Source organism: Portunus trituberculatus, chromosome 40 (assembly GCF_017591435.1).
Source record: "Portunus trituberculatus isolate SZX2019 chromosome 40, ASM1759143v1, whole genome shotgun sequence".
Classification (NCBI taxonomy): Eukaryota; Metazoa; Arthropoda; class Malacostraca; order Decapoda; family Portunidae; genus Portunus; species Portunus trituberculatus.
The window spans coordinates 20544895-20557083 of record NC_059294.1 but is presented as its reverse complement, the minus strand read 5'-3'; the positions used below and the strand labels follow the sequence as shown (position 1 = coordinate 20557083).

The 12189-nt window shown below is 49.4% G+C and overlaps 1 long non-coding RNA gene across 2 annotated transcripts in view; it reads right to left on the bottom strand.

The window, feature by feature from the left end:
* Positions 1-2958: 2958 nt before the first annotated feature.
* Positions 2959-12189, bottom strand: part of LOC123516010 — a 31692-nt gene continuing 22461 nt past the window's right edge. For both annotated transcript variants that reach the window (XR_006678050.1, XR_006678049.1), the window contains exon 3: positions 2959-8551. This is a non-coding gene — a long non-coding RNA (uncharacterized LOC123516010). The remainder of the gene's footprint in view (positions 8552-12189) is intronic.

Sequence of the window (12189 nt, the reverse complement as noted above, 5' to 3'; positions counted from 1 at the left end):
TGAAATATAACGATTATTCATTGTTAAGAGAATGGGAAAAAGAAATAAAACTGGGAAGGAGAAACCCTCCACCTCAACATCTCTCATTTTTGTGTGGAATTAGAAGACGTGTACGAAGCGGGTGGTGCATTATGCGTGTCCCGCTGACAATATTCATTCGAGAAGTATCGATTTTTTTAAAAAGAGGAATCGACTGAAAAAAATAAGTGAATAAATGTGGAAAAAAAAAATGGTGATTTCTGCTGAGCCTTGAGACGCTCCACACCTGAAACTCTCATACCTATTACCATAGACCGCCGTTCAGGCTACACATAATTTTGCAGTATTATATTCTCGAATCAACACAAGAAATATCACCAGCATGAATAATTTCCGATATGTGTAACTGGTTCTTATTTAAAATGCTCAAGTCTGTTGTGAATGAATAATTTAATTTAAGCAGTTTGTCATAAAATCTCAAGCGATGTACACAGGAAGCTAATAACGAAGCGGCGTAATCAGCCCAATAGAGGTTTGTTTCGCTAAGCTCAGCCTGTCTAGCACCCAGAATTCAGTGGCGATGATTATACTCATGAATTTACTTCAGTCACTTAGCAAACTTGGGTTCGTGAAGTACCCTTGTGATTTGTGGTGCGAGCACCTCGGTGGCCCCTGAGTGATGCAAAAGACAGTGCAGAGAGGATATTGTCTGCGGAGGCCCTGGCGGTGGTGATGCAATGCTGCTTTCTAACTACGTGATGGTGGTGTAACTCAGTCATGTGATATGGTAGTAATGGTGAGACTTAGTGCTGTGAAAGGGAGGTGGAGATGATAGTGGTAAGCTCAAATTGCATGAATAGTATATGAAGGTGATGATGAATAAGGAAAGTGTTGGTGCGCGGCTTTCCGATATTATGATACGTCATATCCTTAAAATTAAGCGTTTAAAGATAAGTTTAAGGTGCGGGTAGCGATAGGCGATAAGGATACATGTGAGCTGTGTCTACCGCGGTGTAGCAGAAACCTTCCCGTCATGCCACGATGTTACTTTTTCAGTTGCGTCGCATTATGACGAGTCAGTAAGAGCAGTGTAGGGATGGGCAGCTTTGCCACAATCCTTGGGACGGGCGAGCACCCTGTCGTCGTGACACGTGGTGACACTAGTGTTCCACGAGACGCCTGTTCTACATGCTCAGGAGGGTGTCATGGCCGCAGCTCGCCCGCCCTGACCAGCCTGACCTAGCTGTGTCCCCGAGGTCTCCATGGTCGGTCGACGGCTGCCCCTGACGTTAGCGTGACGTAAGGTGGAAGGTTCTATCAGCTGCGCCGTTCAGCATAGAAACTCGGCGGTCAGCTTGCCGACGTGTTCGCCACGCCTCCGCTTCATATTTGTTTATCGGTTCGCATGTTTTTTAATACTGCCGAAAAAAAGGATGACCTAAGAAGATGTGTGTGTGTGTGTGTGTGTGTGTGTGTGTGTGTGTGTGTGTGTGTGTGTGTGTGTGTGTGTGTGTGTGTGTGTGTGTGTGTGTGTGTGTGTGTGTGTGTGTGTGTGTGTGTATGTGTGTGTGTGCCTGTGTGTGTGTGTGTGTGTATGTGTGTGTGCGCCTGTGTGTGTGTGTGTATGTGTGTACGCGCGCCTGTGTGTGTGTGTGTATGTGTGTACGCGCGTGTGTGTATGTATGTGCGCGCGTGTGTGTGCATGTGTGTGCGCGCGTGTGTATATATATATATATATATATATATATATATATATATATATATATATATATATATAATCACCTACAAAGGTAACTAAGCCTAGTGGCTGAACATCAACTCACGCGGAGAGAAATAGGTTTCTCATAAATGTCAAATATACAAATGGATTGCGCAGCGGTACCGCGGTAAGGTTGATGGAGTGGTAGCGAGGTGGAAGAGGAAGGGAGGGTGAGGGAGGAACTCGATATGAAGCCTCTCCCACCACCTCAACAAACAAGGAGGAAGACCCGCGCGACGCAGTAATGTCTGGCGCAGCTGTGGTATGCCTCCCCCAGCTGAATGGCACGACTCCTCCATCCCTCGCTCTCGCCATCTTATCCTCATCACATGACCCTCACCTACAAAACAAAAATTTCAATACTTCGTAGCCTTATCGTTCTAAAATATCCTACCAAGTGGTGCTTCTGGGCTTCCAACCCCAGGCACCCGCTCCCTCGCTCAACAATGCTTTCCCTTTCGCGCACCGTCCTCTGCCCCCATCCACCATTCAATCCCCGCTCGTTTTTCGTCATCCACTATTTCCTTCCCTCCCTCTTTAGGCCTCAGAGCGTTCAATAGTTATTAAGAAATGAAGGCGCGCTTTATTAAGCTTCTCTAATTAGCTTATTTTACGCTTGTCTGGATATCAGTAATGTATCCGCATCAACATTAATATCTGACAACGTGCAGCGTGTCGATTTTACAGAGTGCTGGAGAAGAAAATACTCTCTTGTGCGCTAAAGGTGGAGTGTGGTGTGTGACACTTTCTGGTGGTGGTGAGATAGGAAATTTTGTGTGTGTGTGTGTGTGTGTGTGTGTGTGTGTGTGTGTGTGTGTGTGTGTGAATCGGCTTATACTCAGTCGTGAAGTGTGGTGACCAAAGATCTGAAGAAGGACTGGGGTACATGGCGAAGAACTACCTCAGTGCATTGTGTGGCGGTGGCGGTGGCGGTACAATGTACACAATAACGCGTCCTGAACAGCGAGGGTATGACATGTTCGTGGTAGTGAGGCTTTTCTTTTCTCTCTCTGGGCCTTATACTAGGGTGATCCGCACCCCACGTGCCGACGCCCGTCTGTTGCGACGAGGACGGGTGGCGGGTAGAATATGTATAGTCTTGTCTAAGAGGGTCGCAGCGAAGATAGTGAGATACTAGCAGCACTAACGGCAAATTATATAATTACTTGAAGCCGTGTTATCTCCGTGGCCGTGTGGTTGTGGGTTTTTCAGAGAATCTGTCACTTTTCCATCCGGTGTGGCAGACGCATCCAGCAGCCGTCATCCACTGATTGGACTCGCTTATTCTCCCTGGGAAATCCGTGCCCGTGGACACCGCTGTAATACAGGACACACACACACACACACACACACACACACACACACACACACACACAGAGACACCGCTCTGGAAGATGGCCACCGAACACACACACACACACACACACACACACACACAGAGAGACACCGCTCTGGAAGATGGCCACCGAACACACACACACACACACACACACACACACACTGGACATTCCAAGCATACAGACGACAGACGCCAGTGTCCTTGTTAATACTCATATTTCTTTTCCTTACGTGCGTGCGAGTGTATTTGGCTTCCCTAATGCGCTGCGGTCTGAGGGAGGGGGCTGTGAAGCTGGCGGTGATGTCTGAGGTCTACAACGGTGGTGATGATGGTTAGTGTACGCTTATTGGTTGCGATAGTAGTAACGTGGGACTCAGATAAGGAGAGACAAAGCAAGGTGATAATCAAACTCGCCACCTCCTACCTTAACGCCCCACCACTACTACCACCATCACCACCATTCTTTTCACAGATGAAGGGGCTACCAGTGCGTCAGGATAGCAGTAGGGTATGGCGCCACATGCAGAGGGAGGGAGACCAAGCTTCTGTCTGTCTGACGTGGCTCGCTCGCCAAGGCTTGCCGTGACGTATCTGAAGGCTTTCCTCGGAAAATGTCGCAACGCTTTCCTTCCTTTCCTAGAGTGAACGGCGGTGTTTTCGGGGAAGCGTCTGAGAGAAAGCGGTCTGTCTACTGCTTTATCTTGAGCACACTCGTGGTGAGGGTGCTCGGGCTGCCTGGCACCACCGGCTGACTGACCTGCCATACCTCAGTGGATTACGTCATGTCTTATCAGTGTGGGGGCGAACTGATTTGATGACAGGAAGATTACTGATTTTTACACTATGTTTTACTGATCTGGGGATAAAATGGAGTATGCGTTTATAGCTGTGAAAAAGCAAACCACAGCGACGTGAACTGAGACTGCCAAGCAAGGTAGCCCAGACGGCACCAAGAGGGAGGAGGAGGAGGAGGAGGAAGGTGCGTCAGGGGAAAGTAAGAACCCCCCCCGTGCCTTTCTTCCTCCACCTTCCCCCTCTCCACCTTACCACCTCTATCTTCCCCCTTCACCTCCCCACCGCCACAACACATTGGAAAACCCCTGCGACAGCTGCAGTGTTACCACCTCCGACATACATCCCTCGCCCCGCCCAATCACACACGGCACTTCCAGTGCAAGGCCTCGCCAGTGACAGTAACACAGATATATAACTAGACCCCTTCGCGCCTCTCTCCGCTCAAAGGATTTTTAAAATGCAGGAATGTAGTTAGTCTCACTGACCGACGCAGTTTTTGCCACTGATGAAATTCTGAAAGAAATCGCTTCAAAAGTCTTGCTTTGGTAACACTGCGAGCGGCGGATGTGTAGGAGGGGGAGGAAAGGAAAGGGAGAGGTAGGGGAGCGGAAGGGGGAGAGTGGAGTGGGAAGGGGAAGGATGGAAAGGCTTGTTGGGGAAGGAAGGAAAAAAGTAATTGATCCTGCAGAATGAACTGAAGAATGAACTTTTTTTTCCCTTGGTTCATGAAAGGATAAGGAAATAGGTTGTACAGTACGAGGGAGAAAGGAAGAGTGGCTGACCGTGGCGTGGCAGAGGAGTGGGTGTGAATTACCAGAGAGAGAGAGAGAGAGAGAGAGAGAGAGAGCGCACATGAAAGGTTGAAGAAAAGTGACAGCAATGAAAAAGAAAGCAGGATGAAATGAGCAGCTCTCAATGTAGGGAGGAGGGAAGGAGGGAAAGAGCGAGGAAGGGAAGAAGGGAGGGCCGCTTCCAAGGCAAATTGCCCCTTCAGACCCTAGTAATTACGGTTGTATGTGAATGGAAAGGAAGTTGATATTCGAGAGTTCTGTGTCACAAACTCCAGTCGCGTAATTGTGGCGCGGCATTGGCAACAACATCCCACATTACCAACAAACGCTTGCTGACTTCCTGTTCCCTTTACTCACTGCCGTCTGCTGGCCGCCCACACCATGCCCAGTCACGGCGGCGGGCAGCGTGGCGACGGTGGTGGTGGCGCCCGAGGCGCGGCAGGTGGTGAGTAGGGTTGCGCAAGATCAGCGACACCCGGTTAACAACAATACTGGGAATAATTCTGTCCCGTCTTATCATCCAGTTCTGTTTGACGTCGGTAATATCTAGTCACTGGTGGTTCCGACAGCGTTCATTGGCTCTAAGGTTTACCAAGGGTTCTTGTGAGGGAGGGAGTGGGAGGGTAGTGTAAGGGAGTGGAAGTGGTAGGGGCGCCGCGAGGCTAGTAGTGGAGGAAAACGGTGTCGATAAAATATAAGAGGATGTGACCAAGGTGAGACTCGTGCACGTTGTCTTAACTCAATTACGACCATGACTGTTGCAAGTTAGGCACTCCCTCTCCCGTTGGATGGCGTAGGAATAAGCGGGATCGGTCTTTCTCGTATCCACTTCCCTCCTCTTTCATCACTACCTGTCCTACTCCCTCCATTCGTTAAAAGAATATAAAAATGTGGATATTCCCGGCCATCGTCGCTGCGTCTTACCCTTTCCTCTCCCCGCTTCCTCCTTGGCGGCGTCACTTCCCCGCGGGTGTCACGACTTCCTAACCGCGAGCCGTCCCCGCCCTCCCTCCTCCGCCGGCTCAGTCACCTTCCCCAAGGTCTTCCGCCGCCTGGACCTGGTAACTCAGACCAATACAGTCGCTGCAGATTCCCCGGTGTTATGGACGACAGGAATAATAGCGGAGGGATCCACCAATTGTGTCCTTGGGACAGAATGTGAGAAAGTGTGTGTGTGTGTGTGTGTGTGTGTGTGTGTGTGTGTGTGTGTGTGGGGAGGGGGAGGGGGGGCGGCAGAAGGACGCTTATCTCGCTCTGCTTGTACTGATGCATCATGAGAGGCGAAAGAAGTGCGATTTATTAGTATCGGTCTTGATTCTTAGGAAACTCGGCAAGTCTCCCATTAGGAATAATGCTAACAGAAAAACACACACACACACACACACACACACACACACACACACACACACAAGGAAACAGCCAAGCAACAAGTAAGCCATACTTGAGGTGATGTGCAGTAGAACCAAACAGGGTAAGACAAGGACAGAGGGAGAGGGACGAGGTTGTGGAGGAAATCATAAAGGGAGAGAGGGAGGGAGGACAAGTGAGTGGGAAGGAAGAAGGGAGGGAGTTATACCGCGATGGAGGAAGCAGCGGGAGGAAGGGAGGAGTAAGACGACCAGACACGGACAAACCATGAGAAGGAAGCGGGGTGTTGAGAGAGAGAGAGAGAGAGAGAGAGAGAGAGAGAGAGAGAGAGAGAGAGAGAGAGAGAGATTTACTAAGATTATTAACTTTTTATAATTATAATTTATGGTTTCAGTTTCCTTCTGAATCATAGCTCCACCCCCAACATCCTCATTCATGTTGTCACTTGATCCTAGCTATCCTTATCAAGAAGTTTTCTTTCTTTGTGTATTTATTCCCGGTGGTTATTATTTTTTTTCTAATAATAGTTATCAAAACGCCACTTTTAAATATCTCTAACTCTCTTCCAGGTCTCTCACCGGTCCAGCCCAGCAAGCAGCAGAGGTCAGTACGTCTCCATTCATCCCTGACGAGCATAGTAATTCCTCATTTATCCACTAGTTGAATATACTGCTAGCCGTGCTGAGGTGAGCAATGCGTCGCGATGGGCAGAGATCTCGGTCTTGACGGCTTGCTGCGACTAATAATGATACGGCTTCGCGTGCGCCACCAAGGGCTGGGGATCCAACAGCCGGCAAACCTCTGAAATCAGCAGCGTGTCCGGGTGCGGCTCACATGGGATCGTCAGGAATGTGGCCCTTGAACCAATCACCGCTCCCGGCACCCACTCGGTGTTTCCGAAAAAGTGACGTCAAGGCTTCTCGACCAGTCAGATGAGGGCTGTGTTTCACCGTTGGGTCGGTACGGCCACTCACGTCTCACATATTTGATGACGTCAACACACCAGCTGTGTGAAGCAGGCTCCACATTTTTCCACACCGCCTTATTTTGTCACGCTTGTTTCTTGTTACAGAAAAGAGGAGGTACTTGTACACCAGACGCTCCACAAAGACATTGTTAACACAATGTCATAGACAACCCTCTAATTCACACAAACGACTGAGTTGTTCCTCAATATGAACATCACATTCCATTTGCATGATGCCAAGCCTCGCAGAAGGTCGTGAATGGACTACGAATCTACCGCCCCGCCCCCATCCTGTTCCATCCATTCATTCCCTCACTCTGATGACGTCACTTCCGATGTCAAGTGAATAGCATGCGAATCGGGGTCCTGTACCTCTCCTGTGGCTTCATGATAAATTACCATTGTTACCACCGCAGAAAATTGCCGGAATGAGCTCCTTACTGAGAGAGAAACTTGCACGCTTCGTTTCCAAAGGGGATATTGAGAGATGGTGGAGGTGGTGGTAGTGGTGCAACAGTAAACAGAGGTCGCCACTCGTGCCTCTCCGCCCCTACACACGCACGCGCACACACACAGCCATCATATGCTAAGCCTTCCTGACGTGTAGCAGTGCTGTCGTAACCGTCCTCCCCTCCCTTCAGGAGATATCAGGCAGCCTAGTTTGCAGAGTTGTTGCCGCTTTTGGCTACCCTGCTGCCATCCTTGTCGGGAGGGAGTTTCAGAGACCTTTAAGTGACCTTTTGATGGTACATTAGTTATCTTCCGAGAGAGGGCGAGCGGGTCTGAATGAAAGAGGGGGTGGAGGGGAATGGGCCACCCAGAGGCCTAAGAGTCGTGTTCGAGTCTAGCGATCGCGGCTCTTGCGAATGAATGTTGCAAGTAACTTTTTTTTTTTTTTTTTGTGGGAGGGAATTACTGGCGGCGGAACGGATGAGCGAATCCACACTGTTCTACCTGGGGTGTCGGGGTCTTACTTCTCATGCTTTTTTTGTCCTTACACGGAGGCAAAAACTCCAGCCATTATATTGGCAATGTAATGTGATAGTTTTATTTTTTCTCTCGTTATTACGGCTTCATCCCTCCCCACACTGAGCTCAGGCTGTCCATCGCACTTGTAACGCTCCGCAGCGGAAGGAGACACCGAATAGCACGAATGGCTATTCCAGGCGAAAGGAAGCAGCAACACTCGTCACCATGAAGCTCTTGACTTCCTGGATGCCACAGTGCCCGACTACCTTGCAGTGACTTACGATGGCGGTCGTAAGCAACCTAATGATGAGCGAGTCGTAATTAATGGCTCTTTGTAGGGCGGGCAAGGCATGAGCTCCGCCCATGCCCGTCAACAACCAGGAACATGACCCAGCCCCGCCCACACCCAGCGCCACACTCCCTTTGCCTATATTTAACGTGGATCCGTCATGTGAGAGGCGGAATGATCAGGATATTCGCTAATGACATACATTCCCGCAGCAGCGGAGTGAGACGCCTGGCCTCCCTGGGTTCCAGCAGCTTCAGTAATTTGGCGGTGAGTCAGGCGTCCAAGTGGGTCACAGCTGGAAAGAAGAGAAATTGACTGTTAGGATTATCTATACTGTTTTACCCTCTTTCTGGTGTGTTTAGGATGGGATAAGGTTCACCTCCTCCTCTTCACGTGTATTGACGTTCCTCACTCTAATTATGAAGTTTAACAATAATAATAATAATAATAATAATAATATTATTATTATTATTATTATAACGATAATAATAATGGTCTTGATATAACTGCCAGGAATGATAATGATAATAGAATACTCAATGGAGAAATCCTTCACTGTTAAATATACTAATCTTAAAATGTAAACGTGTATCCATGAGAGGGAGTGTGGGATGAATGGCGGCATGACGGAGCAGACACGCGGCGCTCAGGAAGATTTCACGTGGCTGCGGAATTGTAGAGGAAGAAAAATCGTGACTTGGATTGTGGATGAATGCAATCAAGCACACTCCTACACACACACACACACACACACACACACACACACACACACACACACACACGAGGCTGCTCAAAGATAGATTAGATAAACGACACAGATTGGGGTAAGAAAGTTTCCTCTATGTTGGTCTGTTCTTCTGAATCATTAGATTTCTCTTATAATTCTGTAACCCAAGTCTAATAATACTAACGACGACGACACCAACAACAAAGACAACAACTGTACACAACCTTCAACACTATTACAGCAACACACCACGATGCGATAACGTCCAATAAATAGAACTATTTTCCGCGTTGCACTACTAGCACTAAAGTCTGTCCTTCCACCAATACAACCCGCCGGGGGAGTTCCTTACATCGCATTCGCCCTCGTTAGTTGCTCCCTTTCCTTACGTCGAAACTGCTGGAGTGGGTCGGGGTTTGGAAGGTGGGGAGGGTGAAGGGGTGGCGGGACCAGATGCAGCCTTGAGCCACACCGCCGCGCCAGGTTATTATAGCCCAGCGGAGTGACTAGTAGCAGCAGCGGCGGTGCCGTCTCGCTTATACAGGGAGTGAACCGTCGTCGCGCCACTACTCTTATTCCAGCCTGCAGGTTCAGGGAGGAGTGGCAGGAAAGTCACTTTGCGCTACAACCTGAGGCACACGATGCGGGAACTTGAAACATGGACGGCCTCAGGATGGTTCAGCACGAGAAGACATTTATTATTTAAAGACGACGATGATGGCAGCACCGTTTGCCGCAGCAGACTCTCGCGACCCAATATTTACCGTTTTCTCTGTCCTTGCACATCTGCCAGGCTAGCCCCGGCACTGGCTGACTGAACCTGTGTTGCTAAACCAGTGGCAACGCATACATATCATCCTCCTGCCTTGCCCAGGGTGAGGAAAACTAGCATCTATAGCGTTAACAATTAAGAACTAAGACAAACTTTGGCAGAGGACATCTTGGCGCTCGGCCGTCTAGACAGTGTGACGTCACTAGCCCAACCCAGACGGAGCACTGCGTTGCAGCATTTTCACTCACTTCCACCTCCACTTCTCCCTGTCTTGCTGCTCACCTCCACGGTGACTACACTCCTGTCTTATCTTATTCCCACCATATCTACCAAGGGGTAGCTGCAGGAAATGCAGTGGGGGTGGTGGAGGGAGAAAGTGAGAGGGAATTTCCCCTCCCCTGCTTCCCTACCTGCTTCCCTCCCACCCAGCCGCGGCGGCAGCAGCGGGTCGTCATCAATGGGTCTGGTGTGCGCGCATTTGGCCTTCCCGCAAGTGTTGCCAATACACGAGGTTTGTCCTATTTTGCACTGCACCAAAGCCTACCTTCCTAGACACTGCTTGTGAAATTTTTCTACCTACACCTCGTACAACTGATGTATGTGTACAGGCTACACTGAAACGATAAATAGACGATAAAGCATGAAAATGTTAAGGAAACCAGGCAACTAATATGGAACAAGCGACGCCTTGCCGTCTTCCCCTCCGGATCCTTGGTAACATTGCTCCACCGGTCCGATGTTCACTTGCGGATTTTTCCTCCATCATTTTCTTTACATTCTCCATAATCTCGATTTTTCTCTCATAGGTGCATTGATCAGCACCTGGCCCTGTGTTCCATCCTACCATGCACGGCGCGCTCAGGGTCTCGCACAGCCAGGCCAGGGCCACGCTCAAGCACGGCCAGGAATGCCATACCTAAGGGTCGAGTTTCAGGGTCGCTAATAGTGCACGGAATATAATAGACTGGGAGTCACCTTCCCGTCCCTTTGCTCTCCCCTTGCACACACCTGTCCATCGTGACGTCACCAGGGTACATCTGAGCGTGCACTGTTCTCCCACCAGTTCGGTGGAGCGTGGCCGCCGCCAGGCAAACAAAAAAAATAAAATAAAAAAGGACCAGGAGAGTGGATGACTTAGAGAGAGAGAGAGAGAGAGAGAGAGAGAGAGAGAATCGTCATATGGTATAATTCTAGGAAATGATCATACAATCGAGGAGGGAACAGGGAGTGGTGATGAGTGACATAAGGTGGTGTTATTGTCTCTCACGCTCAGTGCAGGCATGGAAGGTTACGCATATATTGCCTTTTGCCTGATTCTGTCACACACACACACACACACACACACACACACACACCACTTGCTTAAGGTCTGCATCCTTTCAAGTTCTCGACCGACGTCCAGTCTCATTATCGGTCAGAGCAACATTTTTTCCCTCACCACGGCAAGACATTCCGTCAAGTCTCCTTAGAGAGAGAGAGAGAGAGAGAGAGAGAGAGAGAGAGAGAGAGAGAGAGAGAAACCAGGGTTGAGAAAATAATTCAGTAAACGACAAACTTGATGATGATTGACAAACTCGAGTATGTCAAGGCTGCGCTTACAAAGATGAAGTGTTCTTTGGCGCTGCTTTGAACGAAGTCCTGAACTGATCTCGGGCCATTACGGTGGTCTTGCATGCTTTTGATGTGTGACGACACACACACACATACACACACACACACACACACACCGCGTAGTGTAGTGGTTAGCACGGTCGGCTCACATCCGAGAGGGTCCGAGTTCGAATCCTGGAAAGCGGCGTGGCAAATGGGCAAGCCTCTTAATGTGTGGCCCTTGTTCACCTAGCAGTAAATAGGTACGAGATGTAACTCGAGGGGTTGTGGCCTCGCTTTCCCCATGTGTTGTGTGTGTTAGGGTCTCATTCTTACTCGAAGATCGGTCTATGAGCTCTGAGCTCACTCCGTAATGGGAAAGGCTAGCTGGGTGACTAGCAGACGACCGTGGTGAATTTAGAGAGAGAGAGAGAGAGAGAGAGAGAGAGAAACTGCGCACTATTGCCTTAGTTACGTCATGAACAAGCTGAAGGTTAGGGAGGACCAATAGTAAGACGCCCTGCAAGTGGTTCCACGCTCCCCGTCAGGCAGCCTGGGTAAGCGCGAAGGGGCAGAGGCAGGCTGAGAAAAGAAGAGTTGGGGAGAAGGGAAGCCGAAACTGGTCCTGTTGAAACTCCGTCGTAAAGCAGGTCTGTGAAGGCGGCGGAATGCACAGGCCAGAGAGAGATTTCTGTACGAGTGATGTAGTGAGGGAGAAATGCATAGATATATTTCTTGAGTGTTGAAAGACCAGGAAATAGTGTGGGCTAGTGGTGTGTGTGTGTGTGTGTGTGTGTGTGTGTGTGTACGTGGACGAATTCTATTGGCAGCAGGTGGCTGCACA